Genomic DNA, 24,608 nt, shown 5'->3' with positions numbered 1-24,608 from the left:
TTCCTGTCCGTAGACTGATCCCTGATCTTGGGTATTCTCTAACGGATGGCCTACCTCCCGGGGCTGACCCACTGAAACTGGGGCACTGGTGACCACAGTGTCTCCGGGAAGCGAGCCGGGACAGCTTTGTCAGGAATCTGTTTGAACATCTTAAACAGATTCACTGGCAGGCTGCTAACAACATGGGCAATGAACTCAGCACTTTAGCTCGAGTGTTCAGGACAGAATGCGCCCCTGAGCATGTATGAGGAAAAAACTCCAGAAAATATTCTCGGCCAGGGAGCTTTCGCTTGTGAGGTGAACGTGTTAAGCGCGACACTGTGGAAATATCTCCACTTTCAGCACCTGGTCAGACAGAAATGTGAAGCGAGCAGGTAAACTGCAGAATCCCACTTTTAAGGAGTTGGTCGTGGTGTCAAACAAAGAGTTTCACTAAATGATTAAAAATAAGAAATGTCAAAGTCGAACATGCATCTCCAGAGGAGACTGCAATCTGAACACAGCACTTTAAACCATTCCGCCACCCTGAGTATTCAATGCTAGATGTGGCCATCTGCAGGTTGATTTTGAACTTTTGTGTCCTGACACATGAAATAAATGAGGGCAGCAGGCGTATCTCTGCCTGACACCGGGGAAACAGTGAGACAGACCTTGGAGCAAGCGTCTGGTTATTGCCAAACAGCAAAGAAAATATTTTCTGGAAGAACAATGTTGAAATTAATTGCAACCCCAACATGATTGGAACACACAACCTTTCGATTTGGAGTCAGGCATGCTACCATTGCCTGATAAGGTCCACACATGAAGTCTGAGATGTTCGGCAACATGAAGGTTTCACAATACAAGGGGCTTTAAAATCCCCGCCGATTCCCACCAGGTATCAGAAGCAGCGCTCACCTGCCAGTCACCGTATGTTTTTTTCTTAAACTTTTGTATTGTTTTCACGGGAAAGCATCATTAATTAACCCCTCACCTTCTTTTGCACAATGAAAGAAATGCTAACTGAGGGAGAGTCGATACTTCAATCATTTGTCCTGTGCTTTGGGGAGTGGGCAGGGAAGTGGACCTGAGTCCATGATTGCATCGGCCATGATCGTATTAAATGTCGGAGCAGGCTCGAGGGGCGTATGGTCGACTACTGCTCCTATTTCTTATCTTCTTATGTTCTGATTCATGTTGACCCATTTTACTCACTGTATTTTAGGAGTCTGGTTCAAAATCTTCATTGCTGATGACACCAGGAATCTGGGGCAACTTTTGTCAAATTTAACAGCACCGGTTATTCCGACCGTGCACAGAAAATAGAATCAGTAGTGAAGATGAAATCCTACGGTGCTCATTTTCAGATTTAATGCAGCAGGATTTCAAATAAAGTAAAAGAATTTTACAGTGAAAAGATTTAGAAGTGTTACTTGTATTTGTGTCTTTAATTAAACTTTGTGGCGTCTGATTCCCGTTCATGCCTCTGCTGAATAAGAAAGGAGGGTTTGACGTTGACCAGACTGCACTGCCCCTGATATTTGTGAGCTCATCCTTTATATTCAGTGGTTGCTCGCCCTTTGATGGGCTGCAGTGTGGCGGATATCACGTTGGCCTCACACACGAAAGGTCCCCGGTGGATCCGTTTTCTCTCACTCAAAGTTATCTATTTATTGGTTAAATAAAGAGCAATTCAGGAATAAGGGAACCCTTTTGCCAGGAGAATAAATAGCAAATAAAAACAGCAAATTCTGCAAATCTCAGCAAATCAGGCAGCATTTGCCAGGAGACTCAACTCGCCTCCGATTGTTCCCATTTGGCAAGTTTAAACAAAATGTTCCTGCCTGGGATTGAAGCAGGGACCTTTTGCGTGTAAAGCAAACATGATAACCATTACACTACAGAAACCACTGGTACAACAGCCCCAACAGAGGGGAGCTGACCAATGAGCTCCCTCTGCGCTGATCGGGAATGAGGAGGCTCACCTGAAACAACTTCTGTCCCACACTGAAAGTTCTCAATCCTTCTCCTCCGCTGCCCTTTACAGAAATGTCACGGATCACCCAGCCACCGTGTTCACTTCCACATCCTCACAGTGGGGCCACAGAGGCTCCTACCGTCTCCCCGAGATCAGCGAACTCACCCAGTTTGTAAAATTAAACCCAGAACACGTGCCCGGCAAAGGGCAGGAGAAGCCAGATAGTCTGTAAGCTCGATCTATCGCAGAAAGTATTGGTATTCCTGGTGCTTGCAGCAATTATTAATCGTCTCACAGACCTCAATTATTTTTATGCGATGAATTGATCGAGTATCGTTACCACGTCAGTGCGGCAGATCTTAACCCCTCGACCACCAGGGAACAGTTATGATAGATGTTGATATATTTATATATATTTATATAAGAACCTGAATATCAACGGCTTGACCTCATGGCGAACAGCAGTGCATCTAACTTTGAGTGAAGTAAATTGTTCCGCATTGAAACCCATTTCATCTTTTGTTCCCTTTTATACACTAGAAACTGAGACAGGGGGAATAAATAGAGAAATAAAAGCATAGGGATGCAGACAAGAGGAAGAGAGAAGGGGAAAGATACTGCCCCCACCCAGAACTAATGCAGAAACCCCTCTGCTGAGCTCGGAGTGGCCACCCACAGCCTGGATACTATAACGGGAGAACACCAGCGGCAGGTCGGGGCCATAAAAGGAATGGCGATTGGCCCTGGGAGCAGCTTGGAGGTCCCGGGAGACTGCTCCAGGGAGCAGCGTGAGCTGGTGCAGGAGGGCGGCGGCAGCGAAGAGTGACGTCATCAAGGTCCAGGTCAGTGATTGGAGCGTGAGCAGATACAGCAGGAGCGGCGAGATCGGGGCAAAGGAGCGGCGAGAGACTGTAGAGGGACGTGATCGGGGCCCAGCGGAGGCATGAGTTTGGGGCCAGGGGCCCAGGGTTAGCACGGGCCAGCCCACACTGCGATATGTGTGCACACTGGGTCTGCGCAGCAGAGCTGGTCTCCAGTCGTCTTGTTTAACCCTTGCCACTGGACGAATACCTCGCTCTGTCAAGCCCATGTGATGGCTGGGGTGCAACGGCCATCACACGTTAAAAAAATCCACGCACAGGCATCTTCCACCCTTCAACATACATTTCAGGATCTGGAATATTGAAACACCTGTGAACTCATCATTTTTTGGCGAGGAAGCAAGTCATCCTCTCTTCGAGGGACTGCCTATGATGATGATGAACTGGATTTGCTGCAGTCCGCGGGCAGCAGGTGATGAAAGCGGGCGTGAGAGGGTGAGTGACAGGTGGGCACTGCTTCTGATGCTGTCTGACCCACGGTGGGAGTGGCCGGGCATTTTAAAGCCCTTTTATTGCACCAATGCACGGTAAATGAAACTATGTTTCAGGAACCTTCATGTTTCCAAACATGAACAATTTGCACTGTAGACCTTGTGGTGCAACGGTAGTGTGTCTGACTCCCGATCAAAAGGTTGTGTATTCAAATCATGTCGGGATCATAGTTCTTCAAAAGTTGCGAAATTCTTTGCTGTTTGGCTATAACCTGATACTTGCTGCAATGTTTGTCTCACTATTTCCCCGGTGTCAGGCACAGATATGCCAGTTGCCCTCATTTACTTCATGTCACAAGACACAAAAGTTCAAAATTTAAATGAACTTACAGTCTGGATGGCCGAGCTGTCGAAGGTGATGCGTTCAGTTTGCAGTCTGCTCTTAAAGCACGGTTTCAAATCCCTTTTCTTATTTTTAGTCATTAAGCAAAACTCATTTGCTTGGCACCACGACCAGCTCCTTAAAAGTGGGATTCAGCAGTTCACCTGCTCGCTTAACATTTCCGTCTGACCGGGTGCTGAAAGTGGCGATGTTTCCGCAGTGTAGCGGTTAACACGTTCGCCTCACACGCGAAAGCTCACCGGGTGGGAATATTTGCTGGAGCTATCTCCTCATACATGCTCAGGGCGAGATTGTTCTCCTGTGAAAGGTCATATGATCATAAACATGTAAGGATTAGGAGATGGAGTAGGCCATTCGGCCCCTCGAGCCTGGTCCACCATTCAAGAAGATCCTGGCAGTTCTTCGACATCAAGTTTAAACATCTGGGGCGGAGCCAACAGGCGCCTGTCAGTAAACAGTGACAAAAACGTTTGCTTTAGCAGAAGCACAGGGAGCTCAGTTGATACAGCGTGAGATTTTTAATCTCAGATTCTCGGGTTCGAACACCAAGTTTGTTGATTACTTTTTAACTACATGTTATGTTGCTTTCACGGGAATACATCGTTAATTAACCGATGATCTTCTTTTGCACAAATAAAGAAATTCTAACTGAAGGAGATTCCATAATTGGATAATTTACCTATGCTCTGCAAGTTAACTCTTAAACCATAAACCATTTTACACACTGCTTTCGGGGTCTGGTTCAAAATGTTCATTGCTGGTAACATCAACAGGAGACTGGGGAAACAGTGAGACTGACTTTAGAGCAAGGGTCTGGTTATTGTGAAACACCAAAGAAAATATACATTCTGGAAGAATAACATCGAATGGAAATGTGACCCGACACCCAGAAAGAAGTGTTAAGACAGAAGATGAAATGCTGCATCCCTTTCTGCAAAAAAATTCTTTCACAAACATTTCTCTGACCGAAGCTGCACAAAACAAAAATGTTCGTTGCAAAGTCATTAAACTCCCGAATTTCCGCTTCACCAGAATCTCCTGAATCAGATGCCTCTAGTTTTGCCGACTCAATCCATGTACCTTTGCAATGTTCTGCTTCCACCCACACTATGAAATGTGCCGCTAACTTATAGAATCATGGAATGGTTACAGCACGGAAGGCCATTCGGGCCATCGAGCCAGTGCCGACTCTCAGCGAATCCCACTCCCCCGCCCTTTTAACGTAGCCCTGCAATTGTTTTTCCTTCAGACACTGATCCAACTCCCGTTTGAAAGATAAGATTGAGTCTGCCTCCATCACCCTTTCAAGCCGTGCATTCCAGATCCTAACCACATGCTGCTAAATGGTCATCTCCTGTTCCGATGTGTAAAGTCTGGGAAACACCAGATCAATTCCTGCCACACTCACAGACTTCCTAAATATAGCACCATCACTCTATTCTCATAAAACCAGCTCCTGAAGTGTAGGCCAGCTGTGTAGGTGAAAGCTCTGGTTATGTTCCGAACATCACTTCAATTGCAGTGTTTCCGTAGTGTAGTGGTTGTCACATTTTCTTCACCCGCGAATGATCGTTGGTTCGGAACTGGGCGTGAACATTTTGAAAACCCGTTTAATTAAATATTAGAAAAAATGGATTTATTCATATTAATGTTTCAATATGAACAAAACACAATGTCCCACAGCCTTGTTAAATTTTCTGATATCTATGTTCAGTTCTGTATACACTCAAACTCGACACTTGAACTGAATGCTCATATAAGTATTGGAGTGGGAACTCACTGGATAACAGCACAGCTGGCAATGTTTGCGGAATATATTCGTGACACCAAAGCACACAATGACAACCTGGAACTGTGCGGCACAGTATCCTCGGGGAAAACAGTTGAAGTCCCTGAGGGGGCTTAAACCACCAACTTTTTGGTTCACAACCGAACACGCTAACCCATTGCGCCACAGAGACTGACACAAGTGTATACTGCAAGACATCCCAAACCAGGGCGTCCGTCAGTTAAAGCTTCAGATTGCTCCGACCAGTTGGAACTTGTCTACTCTCAGTTGCACTTTTCCCAAATAAAGAGTGGGACATTCATTGTGGATGCGTGGAAGCAGTCTGGTCCCGCACACTGCAGACACTTCCATGTCACCACCAACCAGCTCTCCCGCAACCGGTGTGATCTACCTTCCAGCCTTCCGGTGCCTTGTCTGTGACAAAGTATTCTGATTGTCCCGAAGCCTTATTAGGTTTTAATTCCTTTTCAGCTCCTGACTGCGGATATTCCTGTGATTAAACGGGAACTAAATGCTTGCAGGGACAGTTGGATTCACCATTTCTTTGCTTGGTGAAATTTCAAAGATTGAAAGTGACGCACATCAACCCCAAACCTCGTCACCTGCTCGCGAACCGCTACACGCTGCTCCCGTGAGATGGAAGCCCAGTTGCTGTTTCAAGCTTGAATGCAGGTACAAGCAGAGCTCATTCAAAGAAAGTCCAAGTCCCTGAGGCACCTGATTATTTGCACCAAACTTCTTTGTAAAGAGTTGAGGTTCATGTGGGGTGATTTGGGCACATCTTTCCCCACACTACAACACTTCAAACATAACTCAACGGCTGCAAAGCGCTTTGGGGCATCATGAGTTCCTGAAAGGCACTGCAGAAATGCAAGTCTTCCTTTGCAAAATTTCTATGCAATTTCAAAACTTGCCGGCAAAATAATGGACTCGTCCAGGATTGGAACCCAGGACTTCTCACAAATTTCATTTAACTTCGACTCATCTAAAGTCACACCTTTAGATCAATGAACCAACTGATTGATGGTAATGGTAATGTATAGCCATTATAAAAGCAAGTTTTAGTGTGTGGCTACACTTGATTAGAGAAGCACGTGAGACCGAATCAGTGACTTTGCTTTTTCGACCTGTCTTCTGAAGCGCCGCACGGTCCCACTCCGACAGTCAATGAGCTGTTGGGACGTTAGTGTATCCAGGCTGGGGTGGCCACCCCGAGCGCAGCAGAGGGGGTTCTGCATTCGTTCTGGGTGGGGACAGTATTTCCCCTTCACTCTTCCTCTTGTCTATATCAATGTGCTTTTATTTCTCTATTTATTCCCCCTGTCTCAGTTTCTAGTGTTTAAAAGGGAATAAAAGATGAAATGGGTGTCACTGTGGAATAATTTCTCTCGCTCAAAGTTCGATTCACGACCGTTGTGCCATGAGGTCTAGACAGCTTGCCGTTGACATACAGGTACATATATAAATATATATTTTTATATTGATACAAATTATCGAAGCTGTTCCCTGGTTGAGTGGTTAAGATCCCGAGCATTAACCCTTTCCATTCTCAATCAGTTCATCGCAGAAACATAATTGAGGTGTGTGAGAGGATTAATGATTGCTGTAATCGCCGTTAATAACCCCACTACTATCTGTTACAGAATGAGCTTACACACTCTCCCGCTTCTCCTGCCCTTTGCCGGACACATGTACCGGGTTTAATTTTACAAACTAGGCGAGTTTGCTGATCGCGGGGAGACGGTAGGAGCCTCTGTGGCCCCACTGTGAGGATGTGGAAGTGAACACGTGACATTTCTGTAAAGGGCAGCAGAGGAGAAGGATTGAGAACTTTCAGTGTGGGACAGAAGTTGCTTCAGGTGAGCCAACACATTCCGGATCCTCCTCTCTTCTTAGGTAATCCCGGAGTCGAGGATGACTTGCTTCCAAAATTAAAAATCAGTGGTGATCAGCACAGAGGGAGCTCACTGGTCAGCTCCCCTCTGTTGAGATCACTGTGCCAGAGGTTTCCCTAGTGTCGCGGTTATCACGTTTACTTTACACATGCAAGGTCACTGGTTCGATGCCGGGCGAGAACATTGTGTTGAAATTTCCTGTAGGGGAACAATTGGAGGCGAGTCTTGTCTCCTGGCAAATGCGAACTGACCTGCTGAGATTTCCAGCATTTGCTATTTATTCTCCTAGCAAAAGGGCTCCCTTATTCCTTAATTGCTCTTTATTTCACCAATAAATAGATAACTTTTCGCGAGAGAAAATGGATCCACCAGGGAACTTTGGCGTGCGGTTAAATTTGACAAAAGTTGCACCAGATTCCTGGTGTCGCCAGCGATGAGGATTTTGAACCAGACTCCTAAAACACTGTGTGTAAAATGGGATATGTTTGAACAGTTAACATACAAAGCACAGAACAAATGATTGAAGTATCGACTGTCCCTCAGTCAGCATTTCTTTCATTGTACAAAAGAAGATGACGGGTTAATTAATGATGCTTTCCCGTGAAAACAACACAAAAGTTAAACAAAAAACATACGGTGACTGGCAGGTGAGCGCTTCTTCTGATACCTGGTGGGAATGGACAGGGATTTTAAAGCCCCTTGTATTGCGGAATCTTCACATAGACGAACATCTCAAGCTCCCTGTGTCGGCCTCGTGGTGCAACGGTCGTGCGTCTGACTCCAGATCAGAAGGTTGCGTGTCCAAATCACGTCGAGGTCACTGCTCTTTTGGGTAATCACAGAATTAATATTTTCTTTGCTGTTTGGCAACAACCAGACCCTTGCTCCAAGGTCTGTCTCACTGTTTCCCCGGTGTCAGTCAGAGAAACACCTGTTGCCCTCATTTATTTCTTGTGACAAGACACAAAAGTTCAAAATCAATCTGCAGGTGGCCGTACACAGCACTGGATAGTCAGGACAGCCGAGCGGTCTAAGCTGTTGTGTTCAGTCTGCTCTGAAAGTGTGGGTTTGAATCCCACTTCTAGCACCTTTTATTTTTAGTCATTAAGCAAAACTCATTTGCTTGGCACAACGATCAGCTCCTAAAAAGTGGGATCCTGCAGTTCACCTGCTCACTCAGCATCTCCGTCTGACCTGGTGCTGAAGGTGGAGATGTTTCCGCAGTGTGGCCGTTCACACGTTCACCTTACTGTCATGTATCTCACACTACACTGCAGTTCTAAGTCGTTTTGAACATCTCTTTCAGCCAGGTGTGGGTACCTTCAAAGGGGCTAAAGTTAAAATCTACATCACACAGGATGCCAGACCGGTCCATCACAAGGCTAGAGCTGTGCCTTATGTGATGAGGGAAAAGATTGAACACGAACTGGACCTTAGGGAAGGCATTATCTCATCCGTGGAATTTAGCGACTGGTCAAGTCCCATCATCCCCGTCATGAAGCCTGATGGATCCATACAAATCTGTGGGGATTACAAGTCTACCATAACAGAGTCTCCCGACAGGACCAATACCCGCTGCCCAGAGCAGAGGACCTATTTGCCACGTTGGCTGGAGGAAAACTTTTCTCGAAACTAGATCTTACATCTGCGTATATGACGCAAGAACTGACCGAAGAGTCTCAGCTACTAACCACCATCAACACACATCGAGGCCTTTTTATGTACAATCGATGCCCATTCGGCATCAGGTCGGCAGCTGCTATATTCCAGCGCAACATGGAGAGTCTGCTCAAGTCCATCCTGGGGACGGTTGTGTTTCAAGATGACATACTCATCACGGCCAGGGACACCGACTCCCATCTCCGCAATTTGCAGGAAGTACTAAGTCGATTGGATCGAGTAGGCCGAAGAGTTAAGAAATCCAAGTGTCTGTTTCTCGCGCCTGACGTTGAATTTTTGGGCAGAAGGATTGCCGCTGATGGAATCTGCCCAACAGAATCAAAAACTGAAGCAATTCGTCTGGCACCCAGGCCCTGGAATATCTCGGAACTGCCTGCCTTTCTCGGGCTATTCAATTACTTTGGGAACTTTATGCAGAACTTGAGCACGCTGCTGGAGCCTCTCCACATGCTACTCAGAAAGGGGTGCGATTGGTTTTGGGGGGACGCCCAAGAACGCGCCAAAATAAAGAACTCAATCTTCTATGTACCAACAGTGTTTTGGCCTTTTTTGACCCAGGTAAAAAGTTAGTTCTTACATGTGATGCATCAGCGTACGGGGTCGGGTGCGTTTTAAAGCATGTCAATGATGCGGGTAAATTACAACCCATTGATTATGCCTCCAGGTCACTTTCGCGGGCGGCGTGCGGGTACGATATGGTTGAGAAGGAGGAGCTCGCGTGCGTGTACGATGTCAAAAAGATGCACCAATACCTTTTCGTGGCCAAGTTCGGGTTAGAAACCAACCACAAACCCCTCGCGTCCCTGCTATCTGAGTGCAAGGCAATAAACGCCAAAGCCTTGGCACGCATTCAGCGGTGGGCACTCATGCTGGTGTCTTACGACTACACAATAAGGCACAGACCAGGCACAGACAACTGTGCCGATGCGCTTAGCAGGCTACCCCTGGCGACCACAGAAGGTTCGGACGAACAGGACTGTAAGATGGTCATGGCAATCAGTGCCTTTGAATCCACAGGTTCGCCCATGATGTCGCACCAAATCAGAGCCTGGACGAAAGATGCGTTTTAACTGGTGACAGGGCAGAGACCCGCGATGCCTGCCCCGAGGAGATCAAACCTTTCCATAGGCTCAGGCATGAACTATCACTACAGGCAGACTTCCTGATGTGGGGCAGCCGAGTAGTTATGCCCTTGCGAGGCTGAGAGGCGTTTGTCCGGGAGCTCCACCGCGAGCACCCGGGGATCATCCTAATGAAGGCCATAGCCAGATCACACGTCTGGTGGCCTAGCATTGACGCGGACTTGGAGCTCTGCATCGGTCGGTGCACCATTTGTGCCCAACTCAGTAATGCCCCCAGGGAGGCCCCCCTAAGCCCCTGGCCCTGGCTCACAAAAACCGTGGTCGCAGGTGCATGTAGACTATGCGGGCCCATTCATGGGCAAAATGTTCCTCGTAGCCGTTGATGCATTTTCAAAATTGATCGAGTTCACCATTTTAAACTCGAGCACCACCTCCACCACTGTGGAGAGCCTGAGAACCATGTTTGCAATGCACGGAATTCCTGACATATTGGTCAGTGATAATGGTCCGTGCTTCACTAGTGCAGAATTTCAAGAATTTATAGTTGACCACGGCATAAATCACGTTAAGACGGCACCGTTAAAGCCGGCCTCCAATGGCCAGGTGGAGCAAGCAGTGCAGATCATTAAACAAGGCATGCTCAGAATCCAAGGTCCCACGCTGCAGAGCCGCCTGTCGCGAATGCTGCTGGCATACAGATCTCGTCCACATTCGTTGACTGGGGTTCCCCCCACGCAACTATTGATGAAATGAACCTTAAAGACCAGGCTCTCGTTAATCCTCCCAGACATGCATGAAATTGTTGAGGCTAAGCGCCGGAAGCTAACTGAGTACCATGACCTAAATTTGAGGGGGGGGTGGAATGAGATAGGGGACAAAGTGCTTGTGCTAAACTATGGCAGGGGTCCCAAACGACGTACAGGGACAGTAACAGGCAAGGAAGGAAACAGGCTGCTGGTTGTACAAATGGACAATCGCCAAACCTGTCGGAGGCATGTAGACCAAGTAAAAAGTAGATTCACCAACAATACTGCAGGACGAGAGGCAGACTACAGTATGGAACTCACACCACACCTGGTGGACAGACAGAGGGAACAACCTGAGGAAAGGGCAGTCTCAACAGACAGCCCAGGCGAGATACCAGCAATCACACTGAAAGAAAAACAGGCACCAAGGCAAACAACTGAACCACAACTAAGACGCTCCACGCGAGAGCGTAGACCACCTCAGAGTCTGAATCTATAAAGACAATAAGACCTTGGGGGAGTTTGATGTCATGCATCTCACACTACTGTATATAACTGTATCTTACCATGCTATACATGACTGTAACTAGATATGACCTGTAACCACAGCATACGTTACCACCAGGGGTGCACTTGCAGGAGACACTGCATACCTGTTCCACACAGGTATATAAAGGCAGGTCTCAGGCAAGTGTGGCACATGAGAGCTGTGAAATAAAGGTGCAGGTCCAGAGTGACCTTGACTTCAGCATGTGCCTCGTCTGAGTCTGTACTGCAGGGTCAGGACTTAACACTTACAAGCGAAAGCTCACCGGGCGGAATTATTTTCTGGAGCTTTCTCCTCATGCATGCTCAGGGGCGAGTTTGTTCTCCTGTGAAAGGTTATAAGATCATAAACATGTCAGGATTCGGAGCTGGAGTAGGCCTTTCGGCCCCTCGAGCCTGGTCCACCATTCAAGAGGATTCTGTCAGTTCCTCGACAGCAAGTTTAAACATCTGGGGCGGAGCCAACAGGCGCCTGGCTGCAATCAGCGACAAAAAGGTGCATTTGGCAGAAGCCCGGCTAGGTCAATCGGTCGAGCATGAGAATCTTAATCTTGGATTCAGGGGTGTGAGCCCCACGTTAATTGTTAAAACATGTCCCATTTTACACACTGTGCTTTAGTGATCTGATTCAAAATGTTCATTGCTGGTAACATCAACATGAGACTGGGGAAACAGTGCGACTGACTTTAGAGCAAGGGTCTGGTTATTGTGAAACAGCAAATGAAATATCAATTCTGGAAGAATGACATCGAAAAGAAATGTGACCTCGACACACAGAAAGAAGTGTTAAGGCAGAAGATTAAATGCTGCATTCCTCTGTGCAAAAAATTCCTTTCACAAACATTTCTCTGACCAAAACTGCTCAAAACAAAAATGTTCCTTTCAAAGTCATTAAACTCCCGAATTTCCACGCACCCTGAATCTCCTGAATCAGATGCATCTTGTTTTGCCGACTCAATCCATGTCCCTTTGCAATGTTCTGCTTCCACCAACACTACGAAGTGTGCCACTAACTTATAGAATCATGGAATGGTTACAGCACGGAAGGCCATTCGGCCCGTCGAGCCCGTGCCGACTCTCAGCGAGTCCCACTCCCCCGCTCTTTCCCCTGAGGCCTGCAATTGTTTTTCCTTCAGTCACTTATCCAACTGCCGTTTGAAAGATAAGATTGAGTCTGCCTCCAGTGCATTCCAGATCCGAACCACACGCTGCTAAATGGCCAGCTCCTGTTCCTATGTGTAAAGCCTGTGAAACACTGGATCAATTCCTACCACACTCACAGCCTTCCTAAATATAGCACCGTCTTTCTATTCTCGTAAAACCAGCTCCTGAAGAGTAGTCCAGCTGTGTAGGTTAAAACTCTGGTTGTGTTCCTAACATTACTTCAAATGCAGTGTTTCCGTAGTGTAGTGGTTCTCACATTTGCCTCACACGCGAAAAGTTCCTGGTTCAAAATTGGGTGGAAACATTTTGAAAACTTGCTCAATTAAATATTGGAAAAAATGGATTTATTCATATTCGTGGTTCAATATTAACAAAACACAATGTCCCACAGCCTTGTTAAATTTTCTGATATCACTGTACAGTTCTGTATACACTCAAACTCTCCACTTGAACTGAATGCTCATAAAAGTATTGGAGTGCGAACTCACTGGAAAACAGCACAGCTGGCAATGTTTGCGGAATATGTTTGTGCAGTCAAAACGCGCAATGACAAACTGGAACCGTGCGGCACCGAATCCTCGGGGAAAACACAGTTTAAAACTTCGTTTTTGGGTGCGCTCGAACCACCAACTTTTAGGTCAATAGCCCAACACGCTAAACCATTGCGTCACAGAGACTGACGCAAGTGCACACTGCAAGACATCCAAAACCAGGGTGTCAGTCAGTTAAACCTTCAGATTGCTCCAACCGGGATGGAACTTGTCCACTCACAGTTGTACTTTTCCCAAATAAAGTGTGGGACATTCATTGTGGATGTGTGGAAGCAGTCTGGTCCCGCACACTGCAGACACTTCCATGTCACCGGCAACCAGCTCTCCCACAACCGGTGTGATCGACCTTCCAGCCTTCCGGTGCCTTGTCTGTGACGAAATATTCTGATTGTCCTGAAGACGGTATTCGGTTTTAATTCCTTTTCTGCTCCCGATTGCGGGTATTCCTGTGAATAAAGACGAACAAAGTGCTTACAGGGTCAGTTCGATTGACCGTTTCTTTGCTTGGTGAAATTTCAAAAATTGAAAGCGACGCACATCAACCCCAGAAAATGCTGCAAACACTCAGCAGGTCGGGCAGTATCTGTGGAGGTGGGGAAGTGGGAATAATCGATTGGTTTGTTTGTGGCTTTGATCTGCTGCTGGGAAGTGAGGCAGCGCTGCAGGATGCTTTTTGTCGAGGTGTAAGCAGAGGTTTCCGTTGTGTAACGGTTATCACGTTCGCCTCACATGTGAAATATCCCCGGTTTGAGCACGGACAGAAACATTATTTTGGAGAATATTTTTCTGTGGAATACATTTTTAAAAAGTAGCCCCAGGTTCCTTGTATCATGAGTGATGGGCATTTTAACTCACTCTCCTAAAATACAGTGTGTGTAAAATCAGATAGAGGATAAAACTTCATCAGTGATTAAAGTTCCTTAACTCATTAAAGTTCAGTTGTTGAAGTTTCCATCAATTCATTTCAAAAACATAATTGAAGTGTGTGAGAGAATTAATAATGGGCTTTAATCGTTGAGGACCCCATTACTTTATGTTATAGACCCAGGTTGCACACTCTCTTGCTTCTGAAAGAGTTGAGATCCATGTCGGGGTGATTTGGTCACATCTTTCCCCACATTACAAGTGTGTCAGGAAATCAACCATCCAAAGCCCTTTAATTAACCACAGGGGTTCCCGCAATTGTCTGGTCTCAAAGCGGTTTTAGTCCTTGTCAATATCTCTTGTCCATTTCCCGGTGTTTCCTGATTCTGTCAGTCTCCCTGGCTCTCTTCAATCTGTGTGTGGCCACCTACAGGTTGGATTTCAATGAATACCTGTGTTTGTGTTTTCAATAACAACAGAAAATGTTTCTTATATATTTGTTATGTTCTCTCCAAATCCTCGATATTCTTCCTAAATTGTGGTGCCCAGAACTGTAAACAGGATCCAACTGAGGCCTAAGCAGGGATTTATAAAGCTTTGGTGTAAGTTCCTGACCGGTGTAATCTATTTCACGTTTCAAGCCAAGGGCCCTGTATTCTTTTTTAATAGCCTTATCAACTTGTCTACCCACCTTCAAATATTGCTGTGTGTAAATCTCTCGGTCACTCTGTTTCTGCATCCCCTTTAAAACAACACCATTTAGTTGAAGTTTCCACAGATCACCACCGTGTGTTTCCCAGACCTTACACAGAGGGACATAGGAACAGGAGAAGGCCATTTAGCCCCTCGAGCCTGTTCCACCATTCCGTGAGATCATGGCTGATCTGATCTTGGCCTCAACTCCACTTCCCTACCATCTCCGCCTAACCCTTGACTCCCATATCGTTCAAAATTCTGTCTATCTCCACCTTAAATATATTCAATGACCGAGCCTCCACAGCTCTCAGCTCTCAGAATCTTACACCTTTCAAAGATATCATCTCTCACTCTGCTAATCTCCAATAGGTTGATACCAACCTGTTCAACCATTCTTCATAAGACAACCTTGTGAATCTTCTCTGAAATGCCCCCAATGTTAGTTTATCCCTCCTGAAATGAGGAGAGCAAAACTGTACGCAGTACTCCAGGTGTGGTCTCACCTGTGCTCTGTACAGTTGTAGCAGGACTTCCGTACTTTTATATTCCTTCCCCCTTGAAATAAAGGCCAACTTTCCATTTGCCTTCCTAATTACTTGCTGTATCTGCATGCAAACTTTTTGTGATCAGGAAGGCCAATGGTATCTTGGCCTTTATTGCAAAGGGGATGGAGTATAAAAGCAGGGAAGTCCTGCGACAGCTATATAACGTATTGGTGAGGCCACACCTGGAATACTGCATGCAGTTCTGTTTTCCATATTTACGAAAGGCTATACTTGCTTTGGAGGCAGTTCAGAGAAGGTTCACTCGTTTGATTCTGGAGATGAGGGGGTTGACTTATGAGGAAAGGTTGAGTAGGTTGGGCCTCTACTCATTGGAATTCAGAAGAATGAGAGGTGATCTTATCGAAACGTGTAAGATTATGAGTGGGCTTGACAAGTTGGATGCAGAGAGGATGTTTCCACTGATGGGGAGACTAGAACTAGAGGGCATGATCTTAGAATAAGGGGCCACCCATTTAAAACTGAGATGAGGAGAAATTTCTTCTCTCAGAGGGTTGTAAAACTGTGGAATTCCCTGCCTCAGTGAGCTGTGGAAGCTGGGACATTGAATAAATTTAAGAGAGAAATTGACAGCTTTTTAAATGATAAAGGGATAAGGGGTTATGGGGAGCGGGCAGTGAAGTGGAGCTGAGTCCATGATCGGATCAGCCATGATCTTATTGAATGGCGGAGCAGGCTCGAGGGGCCGTATGGCCTATTCCTGCTCCTATTTCTTATGTTCTTCTGTAAAAGGACTCCCAGATCCCTCTGCTCGACAGCATTTTATAATCTCTCCCCATTTAAGTAATTATTACCTTTTTTTGTTTTACCTACCAAAGTGGATAACCTCATACTTCCCACATTATACTGCAGCTGCCAATTTTTTGCTCACTCACTGAGCCAATCTATATCGCTTTGCAGATTGTTTGCATCCTCCTCGCAACTTGCTTTCCCATCTTCTCTTTGTATCAGCAGCAAATTTGTCCACATTACAAACATGCAGAGTCCAGAACAATTTATTTTACACCACTGGCGATGTTTTCCCATTGCCTTTGAAGGCGTATATCGCAGATTACCCAGAATGAAACCGTACATTTAAGATTTATACAATGAGGGAAAATTGCACCTTATCTTATTAGTTCGAGGTGTTTCATTCATTGATTTGTCATGCTGTATTTGTTTGAGGTGCTGTGGAAAAATGGATCCTTACTCATTGCTGACTCTAAGTTAGAACAAATGTGTATTCGACAGTAAAATGAGCACTGCACTTTAATTGAGAATTACATATCCAGAGTTATAGTAGGCAGCCGCATACCACAGTGAAGTAGAGCAGACCCAAGAGACTCAGCTAACATTTGGAAAGTAATCACTGAATTAACACAGAAGAGTGCAAAACATTCATCAGAACAATATACAATGTGTACAATGAGTCTGATTGTGTTTGAAGGAACACGGCCATTGGAGAGAGAGAGCATCGTTTCCAATTACATTATATAATAAGTCTGATCAACATTTTCCAGTTTTGGGACGTTTAGCTTCAATTTCGGAATTTTGCATTTAAACATATTCCATGTCATGAGGGACTCAAATCAGCGGCCGTAATGTGTTTGTTCAAACAACTGAATCTAATTTCAACTCTGTTGCATCTTGACTGTCCCAGTGGGGAGCCCACAGGATATAATTGAAAGGCTCCGGGAATATTTCAGAGTTTAATTCAGAGAGATTGCCTAAAGCACGAAGAGGCAGCATCGCTTAACACAGAAAATGCCTGATACGTCCTTACTACACAGTATAAATACACACGAGGCCCATGCTTGAGAGAAGGTCAGTCTGTGACCTGTCCTTTATTCCTTCACACTCAAGTGATGAAGGTGGGTGGAGCTTCCCCTTTTATACCTGAAGGTCCAGGTTAGGAGTGTCTCCCACTCAGTGGTCAGTGTTCTCACGGTGTACAACATAGGTCAGTTTATACATTAGTTACAATGCTGGTTGAATACATGACATCACCTTCCCCCCCAAAGTCTTATTGGGATAACAGGTTGAATCTCTCTGGTGGTTTACTCTCCCTTGTAGAGCGCCTGAGTTGGGGCTCCGGTTGTTGGGCGCTGGCCTGAGTGTCTGCTGTTTGCAGTGCTCAGGCCTGTCCGGACCGCCCACAGTGACTGGGCTCTCCTCCCTTTGGTTCCGGTGTTCGGTCACCTGTGGTGGAGTGAACTCTGTATCGTTCTCTTCCTCTGCTTCTTCTATGGGGTTGCTGAACCTCCTTTTTGTTTGATCCACATGTTTGCGGCATATTTGTCCATTGGTAAGTTTAAATACCAGAAACCTATTTCCCTCTTTGGCAACCACAGTGCCTGCGAGCCATTTTGGCCCTGCAGCGTAGTTGAGGACAAAAACAGGATCATTTACATCAATACATCGTGCCCTCGCATTCCTGTCATGGTAGTTATATTGTGACTGGCGCCTGCTCTCGACAATTTCTTTCATGGTGGGGTCTAGAAGGGATAATCGGGTTTTGTGCGTCCTTTTCATTAGTAGCTCTGCGGGTGGAACCCCTGTGAGCGAGTGTGGTCGGGATCTATATGCCAACAGGAGGTGTGATAAGTGGGTTTGTAGGGAACCCCCTTGGAATCTGAGTATCCCCTGTTTGATTATCTGCACTGCTCGTTCTGCCTGGCTGTTTGAGGCCGGCTTGAACGGTGCCTTTCTGACATGGTTAATTCAATTGCCTGCCATGAAGTCCTGGAATTCAGTGCTTGTGAAGCACGGGCGATTGTCACTGACCAAGATGTCCGGTAGACCGTGGGCGGCGAACATTGCCCGTAGACTTTCTACCGTGGCAGAGGATGTGCTTGAATTTAAAATTTCACACTCGATCCATTTGGAGTAGGCGTCTACTACAACCAAAAACATTTTCCCCATGAAAGGACCTGCGTAGTCCACATGGATTCATGACCAAGGCTTGGCGGGCCATGGCCAGGGGCTAAGGGGGGCTTCCCTGGGCGCATGGCCCAGCTGGGCACACGTGTTGCACCTGCGAACACAAAGTTCCAGATCTGCGTCTATCCCTGGCCACCAAACGTGTGACCTGGCAATTGCCTTCATCGTGACAATGCCCGGGTGCCCATTGTGGAGTTCTCTGATGAACACCTCTCTGCCCATCTGGGGCATGACTACGCGGTTTCCCCACAGTAGGCAATCGGCCTGAATCGAGAGTTCATCCTTGCGCCTGTGAAATGGTTTAAATTTCTCAGGGCATGCCCTGTACGTGGCTGCCCAGTCCCCATTCAGGACACATTTCTTGACGAGGGACAATAGCGGGTCTCTATTTGTCCAGACTTTAATCTGATGGGCTGTCACGGGTGAGCCTTCGCTTCCGAAAGCTTCAACAGCCATGACCATCTCAGCAGCATGCTCGGTAGCCCCCTCAGTGGTGGCTAGTGGGAGCCTGCTGAGTGCATTGACGCAGTTTTCAGTGCCCGGTCTGTGCCGAATTGTGTAGTCATCGGCAGCTAATGTGAGTGCCCACCTCTGTATGCGGGCCGATGCGTTTGCATTTATGGCCTTGTTGTCGGCCAAAAGGGACGTTAGGGGTTTGTGATCTGTCTCCAGCTCAAATTTTCTGCCAAACAGGTACTGGTGCATTTTCTTTACCGAATATACACATGCGAGCGCCTCCTTTTCTACCATCCCGTAGCCCCTTTCTGCCTGGGACAGACTCCTGGAGGCATAAGCTACCGGCTGTAACTGACCCTTGGCATTGACATGCTGCAACACACACCCGACACCATAGGACGACAGATCCCACGTTAACACAAGTCTTTGCATGGGTCATATAGCATTAACAAATTGTTGGAACATAACAAATTGCGTGCTCTATTAAAAGCCCTTTCCTGGCTGTCCCCACAGACCCATTCACGACCTTTGCATAGGAGCACGTGTAGCGGCTCAAGCAGCGTGCTCAATTTGGGAAGAAAGTTACCAAATAGTTCAGGAGCCCCAGGAACGAATGCAGCTCCGTCGTGTTCCCGGGTCTGGGTGCTCTCTGGATCGCTTCCGTCTTGGATGCAGTTGGGCTGATCCCGTCTGCTGCTACCCTCATCCTCAGGAATTCTACCTCTGGAGCAAGGAAGGTGCACTTCGCCTTTTCCAGTCGCAGACCTACCCGGTCCAGTCTGCGTAGCACCTCCTCCAGGTTGTGGAGGTGTTCTTCAGTATCGTAACCCGTAATGAGGATGTCGTCCTGAAAAACCACCGTCCCTGGAATCGACTTGAGGAGGTTTTCCATATTTCGTTGGAAGAGCGCGGCGACCGAGCGAATCCCGAACGGACATCTGTTGTACTCAAACAACCCCTTGTGTGTCGTGATGGTGGTCAGCTTCTTCGACTCACTCGCCAGCTCCTGGGTCATGTAAGCTGAGGTCAGGTCCAATTTTGAAAAGAGTTTGCCACAGGATAGCGTCGCAAAGAGGTCCTCCACTCTCGGTAGTGGGTACTGGTCTTGGAGTGACACCGGATTGATGGTGGCCTTGTCATCGCCACTTATCCTGACCGACCCATCCGCCTTGAGCACCGGCACAATCGGGCTCGCCCAGTCACTGAATTCAACTGGCGAGATGATGCCTTCCCTCAACAGGCGGTCCAATTCGCCTTCTATCTTTTTCCGCATCACGTACGGCACCGCTCTGGCCTTGTGGTGTACTGGTCTGGCGTCCGGGTTTATGTGAATCACTACCTTGGCCCCCATGAAAGTGCCAATGCCGGGTTGAAATAATGAGTCAAATTTTTCCAGGACCTGTGAGCATGATACACGCTCCACAGAGGAAATTGCATTGACATCGCCCCATTTCCATTTCATTACAGCAAGCCAACACCTCCCCAGTAGTGCGGGACCATCCCATGGGACAATCCAGAGTGGCAACCTTTTCTCCGACTCTTTGTGGGTCACGACTACCGTGGCGCTGCCAAGCACTGGAATGATCTCCTTGGTGTAAGTCCGTAGCTGTGCGTCAATCGGCGATAATTTTAGCCTCCTGGCCTTGGATACCCACAACATTTTGTACTGTTTGATACCCATCAGGGACTGGCTGGCACCCGTGTCTAACTCCATTGATACTGGGATGCCATTGAGGAGCACTTTCATCATTATTGCTGGCGTCCTGGTGTATGAACTGTATACCTGCTCCACATGAATCGCTGAACTTCAGCTTCCAGCGATTTCCCCCAGTGTCCATTTCTGCAATTTCTGCAGGTATTTTGCTCATCTCTGCAAACTCCAGCTGAATGCATGCCTCCACGCCTCCAGCATGAGTTACGGTTTGAAAAAAAAGGTCCCTTGCCAGTCGATCGTCACTGACTGCCCCTGTTATTGTCCTTGAGTGCACCATTAACAGGTGTTGATGGCCCCATTACTGGTCACATTGTCCCTTGAAATGGCGTGAATCGCTGTTCAGCTTGCCATTGTCTCTGTCGAACTCCCCCTCTGGGTTCGACTCCATGTTGGGGCATGCCTGACTGCCCTTGTCTGCCTGGAGAACTGTGTGCTGCTTAAACAATGTTGAATCTCTGTCCCAACCACTCCTTAACACAATACCTCTCGTCTGTTCTGCTAGTGGCCATGCTCGCGTGGTTTAAATCCCAGTTTCTTCTCGCCATTGATACGTCCTTACTTCACAGTATAAATGCACACAAGGCCTATGCTTGAGAGAAGGTCAGTCTGTGACCTGTTCTTTATTCCATAGCACTCAAGTGATGAAAGTGGGTGGAGCTTCCCCTTTTATACCTGAAGGTCCAGGTTAGGAGTGTCTCACACCTAGTGGTCAGTGTTCTCACGGTGTACAACTTAGGTCAGTTGATACATGGGTTACAATACTGGTTGAATACATGACAATGCCTGCGACATTTTCCATCATTGATAAAATAGTCGACGTGATCCTTGCAGTCACTGCTCTTCCTGGTCAGTGATTATAGTCATTGACGTTGTGTAACTCTGTGTGTGATCCATATTTGGCCTTGTTCTGTATCTGACAATGTAGTGATGACCATTAAATGTTCGGGGCAGTGACATAATTTCGATAAATTGGAAGTCCCAATTAGCCAAATTCCCACTGCTCATTTATGCCGTTCCTTTAACAGAAACCGTAACTCTGTACTCTGCAGACACACAAATGATGAAGTTATTGCTGTTGTTGGAACACTTTGTATACTTGCACCTGCCCTCGGCACTAAAAGCTCTCTAAAGTTTGTTTCTTCGGAAACTGCTGCCTAGTGCAATGCCCAGAGAGAAGTGTTCAGCGACAAGCTGAAATGCTGAATCCCTTTTTCTGAAAAAATTCCTTTCACAAACATTTCTCTGACCGAAACGGCACAAAACAAAAATGTTACTTTCAAATGTGCCAATTATTTTCGTTAAACTTTTATTTTGCTTTCATGGGATAACATAATTAATGATTCGATAATTTTCTTTTGCACAATGAAAGAAATACTAACTGAGGGAAAGTCACTGCGTCAATAATTTGTTCTGTGCTCTGCATGTTTGTAATGTCACCAAGTTTGCTGATGATACAAAGATAGGTGGGAAAGCAAGTTGTGAGGAGGACGCAAACAATCTGCAAAGCAATATTGATAGGGTCAGTGGGTGGGCAGAAATTTGTCAGATGGAGTATAATGTGGGAAATATGAGGTTATCCACTGTGGTAGCAATAATAAAAAAGCAAATAATTATTTAAATGGGGAGAGATTACGAAATGCTGCAGTGCAGAGGGACATGGGGGTTCTTGTACATGAAACAGAAAAGGTTCGTCTGCAGAAACATCCTCTCTGCATCCACCTTGTCAAGCCCCTCATAATCTTACACGTTTCCATAAGATCACCTCTCAATCTTCTGAATTCCAATGAGTAGAGGCACAACCTACTCAACCTTTTCTCATAAGTTAGCCCCCTCATCTCCGGAATCAACCTAGTGAACCTTCTCTGAACTGCCTCCAAAGCATCTATATCCTTTCTTAAATATGGAAACCAAAACTGCACGCAGTGTTCCAGGTCTGGCCTCACCAATACCCTGTATAACTGCAGCAAGACTTCTTTGTTTTATACTCCATCCCCTTTGCAATAAAGGCCAAGATTCCATTGGCCTTCCTGATCACTTGCTGTACCTGCGTACTAACCTTTTGTGTTTCATGCACAAGTACGCGCAGCTCCCGCTGTACTGCAGCACTGTGCAATTTTTCTCCTTTTAACTAATAACTTGTTCTTTGATTTTTTTCTGCCAAAATGCATAACCTTGCACTTTCCAACATTATACACCATCTGCCAAATTTTTCCCCACTCACTTAACCTGGCTATGTCTTTTTGCAGATTTTTTGTGTCCTCCTCACACATTGCTTTTCCTCCCATCTTTGTATCATCAGCAAACTTGGCTGCATTACACTCGGTCCCTTCATCCAAGTCGTTAATATAGATTGTAAAGATTGGGGTCCCAGCACTGATCCCTGCAGCAACCCATTAGTTACTGATTGCCAAACAGAGAACGTACCATTTATTCCGACTCTCTGTTTTCTGTTAGTTAGCCAATCCTCTCTCCATGCTAATATATTACCCCCAACCCCGTGAACTTTTATCTTGTGCAGTAATCTTTTACGTGGCACCTTGTCAAAATGCCTTCTGGAAGTCCAAATACACCACATCCACTGGTTCCCCTTTATCCACTCTGTTCATTACATCCTCTAAGAATTCCAGCAAATTTGTCAAACATGACTTCCCTTTCATAAATCTATGCAGACTCTGCCTGACTGAATTATTTTTTTCCAAAAGTGGGAGGAGCAGTGATTGGAGGAGGTGTGAGCAGCGGCCTATAAAGGCCCAGCGGGAGTCCGGGGATCGGCGGCAGTCGGAGGAGCAGCGGCTGGAGGAGCAGCGAGCAGCGAGCTACAGCTGGTGCAGGGTCAAAAGTAAGAAAGAAGTCAAAAGTAATCAAAGGGTGACGTCACAGCCAAGAGGGTAAGTGATTGGCTGGTTGAGTGGTGAGTAGTTTTCTGTTTCTTTGATTTCTTCTTGTTCTTAGCAGCAAGGAAACTTTGGAATTGTTGCCAAATTAAGTAAATCTAATGGTTAAGTCATAGCAGGAGAGCTCGGACACATGTTATGCTCCTCTTGTGCTATGTGGGAAGTCAGGGGCGCTTCCAGTGTCCCTGATGACTACATGTGCAGCAAGTGTATCCATCTGCAGCTCCTGACAGGCCACATTGCGGCACTGGAGCTGCACATGGATTCACTCTGGAGCATCCAAAATGCTGAGCATGTCGTGAATAGCACGGTTATTGAGTTGATCACACCGTAGGTAAAGTTTACTCAGGCAGAGAGTGAATGGGTAAACATCAGGAAGAGCAGTGGAAGGAAGACAGTGCAGGAGTCCCCTGCGGTCATCCCCCTGCAAAACAGATACACCATCGTGGGTACTGTTGGAGGAGATGACTCATCAGGGGAGGGCAGCAGCAGCCAAGTCCATGGCACCAGGGGTGGCTCTGCTACACAGGAGGGCAGGAAAAAGAGTGGGAGAGCAATAGCGATAGGGGATTCTATTGTCAGGGGAATAGATAGATGTTTCTGCGGCTGCAATCGAGACTGCAGAATGGTATGTTGCCTCCCTGGTGCAAAGGTCAAGAATGTCTCGGAGTGGCTGCAGTGCATTCTGGAGGGGGTGGGTGAATAGCCAGCTGTCGTGGTGTATATGGTACCAATGATATCGGGAAAAACGGGATGAGGTCCTACAAGCTGAGTTTAGGGAGCTAGGAATTAAATTAAAAGGTAGTAATCTCAGAATTGCTACCAGTGCCACGAGCTAGTCAGAATAGGAAATGCAGGATAGCTCAGATGAATATATGGTTTGATGAGTAGTGCAGGAGGATGGGATTCAAATTCCTGGGACATTGGAACCGGTTCTGGGGGAGGTAGGACCAGTACAAACCGGACGGTCTGCACCTGGTCAGGACCGGAACCAATGTCTCGGGGAATGTTTGCGAGTGCTGTTGGGGAGGGGTTAAACTAATATGGCAGGGGGATAGGAACCTATGCAGGGAGATAGAAAGAAGTAAAATGGGGGCAGAAGCAAAAGGTAGAAAGAAGAAAAGTAAAAGTGGAGGACAGAGAAACACAAGGCAAAAATTAAAAAGGGCCACATTACAGCAAAATTCTAAAGGGACAAAGTGTATTAAAAAGACAAGCCTGAAGTCTCTGTGCCTCAATGCGAGGATTATTCGTAATAAGGTGGATGAATTCTCTCAGAGGCAGCAATTCACGAATATGTTATAATTGGGATTCCAGAGACATGGCTCCAGGGTGACCAAGGCTGGGAACTCAACATCCTGAGGTATTCAACATTCA

General features: G+C 46.5%; 1 non-coding gene across 1 annotated transcript; it reads right to left on the bottom strand.

Moving 5' to 3' along the window:
- Positions 1–1,814: 1,814 nt before the first annotated feature.
- On the bottom strand, positions 1,815–1,887 carry trnav-uac (transfer RNA valine (anticodon UAC)). Its single transcript has one exon. It is a non-coding gene; the product is annotated as a tRNA-Val (tRNA).
- Between the last annotated feature and the right edge of the window lie 22,721 nt (positions 1,888–24,608).

This window comes from Pristiophorus japonicus, unplaced genomic scaffold, assembly GCF_044704955.1.
Source record: "Pristiophorus japonicus isolate sPriJap1 unplaced genomic scaffold, sPriJap1.hap1 HAP1_SCAFFOLD_58, whole genome shotgun sequence".
Lineage (NCBI taxonomy): Eukaryota > Metazoa > Chordata > Chondrichthyes > Pristiophoridae > Pristiophorus > Pristiophorus japonicus.
The sequence above is the reverse complement of the archived record's forward strand: the minus strand, read 5'-3'. Positions and strand labels throughout refer to the sequence as shown.